This window comes from Chlorocebus sabaeus, chromosome 5, assembly GCF_047675955.1.
Source record: "Chlorocebus sabaeus isolate Y175 chromosome 5, mChlSab1.0.hap1, whole genome shotgun sequence".
NCBI lineage: Eukaryota > Metazoa > Chordata > Mammalia > Primates > Cercopithecidae > Chlorocebus > Chlorocebus sabaeus.
In genome coordinates, this window is record NC_132908.1 from 45,393,009 (window position 1) to 45,399,201 (window position 6,193).

At 38.0% G+C, this 6,193-nt stretch overlaps 1 protein-coding gene across 1 annotated transcript in view; it reads right to left on the reverse strand.

The window, feature by feature from the left end:
* N4BP1 (NEDD4 binding protein 1) overlaps positions 1-6,193 on the reverse strand; it is a 75,404-nt gene that overhangs the window by 26,364 nt on the left and 42,847 nt on the right. The gene's annotated exons all lie outside the window — the stretch shown is intronic.

A 6,193-nucleotide genomic window follows, 5' to 3' on the forward strand; every position in this document is an offset into this window, starting at 1 on the left:
TTTTATCATATGTGCAGCTTCCTGAAACCACCACCTCAGTCAAGATATGGAACTATTCCATCACCACAAAGATTTCCCTCATTACCCCTTACCAGTCATGTCCACCTACTCCTACCTTCCATCCCTAACCCCTGGCAATTTTTCATGTCTATAATTTTGTGACTTCAAGAATGCTATATAAATAGAATTACATACGACTTTTGGGGTTTGCTTTTTTCACTCAACATACTGCTGTTGAAATCCATTCAAGCTGCTGCATATATCGAGTTCATTCCTTGTTATTGCTCAGTTGTATTCCATGGGATGGATGAACCAGTTTTTTAAATCCATCTCCCTACATTTTAGTTGTTCCTATTTGGAACTACTATAAATAAAGCTGCTATGAACACTCATGTGCTAGTTTTTATGTGAACTCAAGTTTCATTTCTCTGGGCTATGCTCAGGAGGGCAACTGCTGTTGGGTCATATGGTATGTGTGTGCTTAGTTTTACAAGGGACCGTTAAACTACTTTCCAGAATGGTTACACTATTTTACATTTCCCCACCCATGTTTGAGAGATCCAGTTTCTCCACAACTTTGCCAGAATTTGCCAGTCACTATTTTTTATTTTACTTGTTCTAATAGGAGTGTAGTATTTGGTCTTAGTTTACACCTCCCTAATACAGTGGTGTTAAATATCTTTCCATGTGCTAATAACCATCTACATATTCTCTTTGGTAAAATACTTAATCCTTTTGTACACTTTCTTTCTTGAAAAAGTTTTCTTTTAGGCCAGGTGCGGTGGTTCATGCCTGTAATCCCAGCACTTTGGGAGACCGAGGCAGGCAATCACAAGGTCAAGAGATTGAGACCATCATGGCAAACATAGTGAAACCCCGTCTCTACTAAAAATACAAAAATTAGCTGGGCATGGTGGCGCACGCCTACAGTCCCAGCTACACGGGAGGCTGAGGTAAGAGCACTTGAACCTGGGAGATGGAGGTTGCAGTGATCCAAGATCATACCACTGCACTCCAGCCTGGCAACAGAGCGAGACTCCATCTCAAAACAAAAAATTAAAAAAAAAAAAGTTTTCTTTTAATTTAGCCTGGGCAACATAGTGAAACCCCGTTTCTACAAAAAATAAGCCGGGAATGTTGGTGTGTGCCTGTAGTTCCAGCTACTTGGGAGGCTGAGATGGGAGGATCACTTCAGTCCAGGAGACTGAGGCTGCAGTAAGCTGAGATCATGTCACTGCATTCCAGCCTGGGCAAAAGAGCGAGACCCTGTCTCTAGAATTTTTTTTTTTTAAATTTTTAATTGACAAATGATTGTATATCTATATATAATTTTTTTTTTTTTTTTTTGAGATGGAGTTTTGCTCTAGTCACCCAGGCTGGAGTGGAATGGCGCAATCTCCCGGGTTCAAGCGATTCTCCTGCTTCAGCCTCCCAAGTGGTTGGGATTACAAGCACGTGCCACCACACCTGGCTAATTTTGTATTTTTAGTAGAGATGAGGTTTCACCATATTGGCCAAGCTGGTCTTGAACTCCTGACCTCAGGTGATCCCTCTGCCTCAGCCTCCCAAATTCTGAGATTACAATTAGTTGCTACTGATTGAAGCAGTCTATATCCTATGATTTTTTGTCTGTTTTCTAAAGAAAACCAGACTGTTACATTAAATGCAGATCTAACAGAACAAGGGGATGCTGGCCTGAGCCACTGTGCCCAGCTGATTGTATATATTCATGGGTCACACAGGGAAGTCTTAATACATACAATGTATAGTGATCAGAACAGGTTAATCAGCATATCCATCTCAAACATTTAGCATTTATCTGTGTTGTGAGCACTCTATATCCTCCATCCTCCTCCTAGCTATTTGAAACTATGTATTATTGTTAACTATAGTCATTCTACAGTGATATGAAAGACTAGAATTTATTCTCCCCAGGGAGCTGTAATTTTGTATCTATTAACAAATCTCTCCCTTTCCTTCCTAGTCTCTAGTATCCTTCTGTCATTTTCTAGCTGGGTTATTTTATTACTGTTGAGTTTTGAGAGCTCTTTATACATTCTAAGAGTCTTTTGTCAAATATATGGCTTGTAGATATTTTCTCCTGGTCTGTAGTTTGTCTTCCTATCCTCTTAACAGGGTGTTTCGTGACAGCAAGTTTTTAATTTTAAGGAAGTTCAGTTTATTGATTTTATTCTTCACCAAGCCTGAGGTACTGAAGACCTCTCCAATGTTACCTTCTAAGTTTTACATTTAAACCTATGATCCATTTTTAGTACATTTTAAAATAAGGTGTGAGGGTTACCTTGAGCTTCACGTTTTTGCCTATAGGTATAATATTGCTGTAGCATCATTTCTTGAAAAGGCTATTCTTTCACCACTGAATTGCACTTTTGTCAAAAAATCATGTGGCCATACTTGTGTAGAGCTACTTGTGAGTTCCCTATTCTGTTCCAATCTATGTGTCTATCCCTTCATCAAGACCACACCGTTTTGATTACTGCAACTGTATAATTTCTTAAAATTGGGTAATGATTTGCTCCTTCTTTATAATTTTTAATTGCTTTAATTATTCCAGTTCCTTTGTCTTCCCATATATACTTTTAGAATAATTTTGTCTGTGTCTACAAAATATCTTGTTGGAATTTTATCAGCAATTGTGCTGACAATTACGTGTCAGCAAGAGACATGAATCTGAGCATAACTGACATCTGCTGAGTCTCCTGATCCATGAACCTGGTATTTCTATCCATTTATTTAGATCTCATTTGCTTTCTTTCATTAGCCTTTTGAGTTTCAGAATACAAATCCCGTACGTTTTCCAACATTTCATATTTTAAGAATTTTATTTTTCTGAGTGATTGTGCATGGTGTTGTATTTAAAATTTTGGTTTCTATGTGTCCATTGTTAGTATATAAAAATGTAATTGATTTCTGTATGTTAATCATGAAACCTTCCTGAACTCACTTACTCCTATTAAAAGTTCAAGGATCTGTGTGTATGTGTAGTTTCCCGGGGAATTCCTACACAGACAATTATGTCATCTACAAATATTTCTTCTTTTCTGACTTATATGCCGTTTATTTTCTTGCCTTACTGCAATGGCTAGAAAGTACAGCACTATGTTGGGGAGCAGTGGTGTGAGCAAATATGCTTGCCTTGTTAATGATCTACAGAGAAAAGCACTCAGTTTTTCCCACCATTAAGAATGATGAAACCTGGAAAGTTTTTAATGATGTTCTTTATCACATTGAAGAAGTTACCTATTCTCTAGGATCATGAATATGGATGGGTGCTGAAATTTGTCAAATGCTTTACTGCATCAACTGATATAATCCTGTGATTATTTTTCTTCCTCAGCCTGTTAATATGGTTCGTTACATTGACTTCTGAATACTGAACCAGCCTTATATCCCTGGAATAACCCCTACATGATTATGGTGTATAATTCTTTTACATATTGCTGAATTATATTTGTAAATATTTTGTTAAGAATCTATAAGGACTTTTTCCTTTTTGGTACTGTTTTTGTCTGGGTTTACCATCAGGGTAATACAGGCTATACATGAGTTAGAAAGTGTTCTCTCCTCTTGCAGTTCTTGGAAGAGATTCAATAGAACTGATGTTCATTCTTTTTTAGACATTTTGTAGAATTCTCTAGTGAAACAACCTGGGCCTGGAGATTTCTTTCATAGGAGTTCAAAAATTATCAATTCAATTTCCTTAATTTTGAATAGCTTTATAGCTATTTCATATGAAGTGAGTCATGGTAGTTTGTGCCTTTTGAGGAACTGGTCCATTTCAACTAAGTCACCAAATTTATGTATGTAGAGTTGTTTGTAGTTTTCTTATCTTTCTGATGTCTGCAAAGACACCTTGGTTTCATTCCTGATATTAGTAGTTTGCAGCTTCTCTCATCTTTGTTAGTGTTGCTAAGAGACTTGTCGATTTTACTAATCTTTTCAAAGAACAAGCTTTCATTTCACTGATTTTCTCTATTGTGTTTTCAGCTTCATTAATTTCTGCTCTTTATTATATTTTCCTTCTGCTTGCTTTGGGTTTATTTTGCTCCTCTTTTTCTAGTTCCTTGAACTTTAAATTATCAAGACTTTTCTTTTTTTTCATTATTATTATACAGGAGAGGTCTTGCTATGTTGTCAAGGTTAGTCTCAAACTCTTGGGCTCCAGCAATCCTCCCACCTTGGCCTCCCAGAGTGTTGGAATTTCAGGCGTGAGTCACTGGGCCCGGCCTGTTCTTTTCTAATGTAAGCATTTAAGTGGCAGAAGTTTCCCTTTCAGCATGGCTTTAGTGGCATCCTGAAACTTTGATATGCTGCATTTTCATTTAGTTCATATATTTTTCAAAATTTCCCTTTGACTCATAAATTTAGAAGTGTTATTTAGTTTTCAAGTTTTTGAAGATTTCCTGCTATCCTTCTGTTGGTGATTTTTAGTTGGATCTCTTTGTAGTCAAAACACTGTATGATTTCAATTATTTTAAATTTATTGAGAATTGTTTTGTAGCCCAGGATAAGGTCTATCTTGACATTTCTATGGGTGCTCACAAAGAATGTATATTCTGCTGTTGCTGACTGGGATGTTTTATAGATGTGTAATAGAACCTGGCTAGTTGATGGTGGTGCTGAGTTCTTCTACATCCTCATTTATTTTCTGTTTAATGGTTCCATCAACTATTGAGAGAAGGGTGTTGAGGTCTCCAACTATAACTGTGGATTTATCAAGTTCTCCTTTCAGTTCTGCCAGTTTTTGGTTCACATATTTTGCAACTCTATTGTTAGGAATATAAACATTTAGCACTGTTACATAATGTCTTCTTGAATTAACCCTCTTACTATTATGTAGTGTCTCTCTTAATCTCTGGTAACTTTCTTTGCTCTGAAGGCTACTGATAGTAATATTGACACTCCACCTTTCTTTTAAATGTTTGCATGGCACATGTCTTTCCTTCTTTCACTTTTTACTTACCTGTAATACTTGAATTCAGCTTCTTGAAGACACCAGATAATTTGATTATATGTTCTTAATCCACTATGACAGTGCCTGTCTTTAATTGGAGTGTTGATTTACATTTAATGTAACTATTGGCAAATCTGCCTACCATTTCACTTGTTTTTTGCTTGCTTCCCATATTTGATTCCTGTTCTATCTTGCCTTCTTTTGCATTATACAAACACTTAGTATAATAATTTACCTATCACACTTTTTTTTCTTCGTGAGACACAGTCTTGCTCTGTCGCCCAGGCTTCAGTGCAGTGGCATGGATCTCGGCTCACTGCAACCTCCATCTCTCAGGTTCAAGCGATTCTTGTACCTCAGCCTCCCAAGTAGCTGGGATTACAGGTGCACACCACCACGCCTGGCTAATTTTTTGTATTTTTAGTAGAGACGGGGTTTTGCTATGTTTGCTAGGCTGGTCTTGAACTTCTGGGCTCAACTGATCCACCTACCTCGGCCTCCAAAAGTGCTGGGATTACAGGTGAGAGCCACCACGCCTAGCCCCTACTGCATTTTTATCTGTATCTCTTCATATAGTTTTTAAGTGGTGATGCTGATTACAATATTCTTTTCACAGCCTACTTATCATCACTATTCTATCATTTCATAAAACTATACCACTTATATAAATGTTTCTTATTTTCTATATCATATGATGTTTTGACATCTTGGGGGACCTTTCAGACCATGAGAGAGGCTGCCCCTTCCAGAGACAGCTAATTCCTAGGGGTGGTCCCCAGCTTGTCTGGGGAATGCCTTTTAGGTGCAGACTGCCTGACCCAGTGCTATGCTCCCTCCCATCTCTTTGAGTCTCACATACGAAGTCAATATTTCCCCTGCACTGAATCAACCTAAGGCCAGGTACCAGACAACCAGAGACAGTCCTTATAAAGCCTGTGAGAATTATTCAAACTATCTAATCCTAAACTGTTTACCTCGCCCCACCTTCCCTTTCTCACAGAAGCCCCAATAAAGTCTCTGGCTTAGGCTTTCCTCTGGCCTGCTTCTGCCTCCTGACCAAACCCTGATGCTTCCCTGTGGTCCTGCATGGCATGGCATGTCCCCTTCTCTCAGCAAATGTAAATAGTAAATTCTTTCACTGGCACTGACCTGTGTTGTCACCTCCATAAATTCAAATCCCATTGGTAAAAATTTTAGGACACCAGCATACCAGTTTCT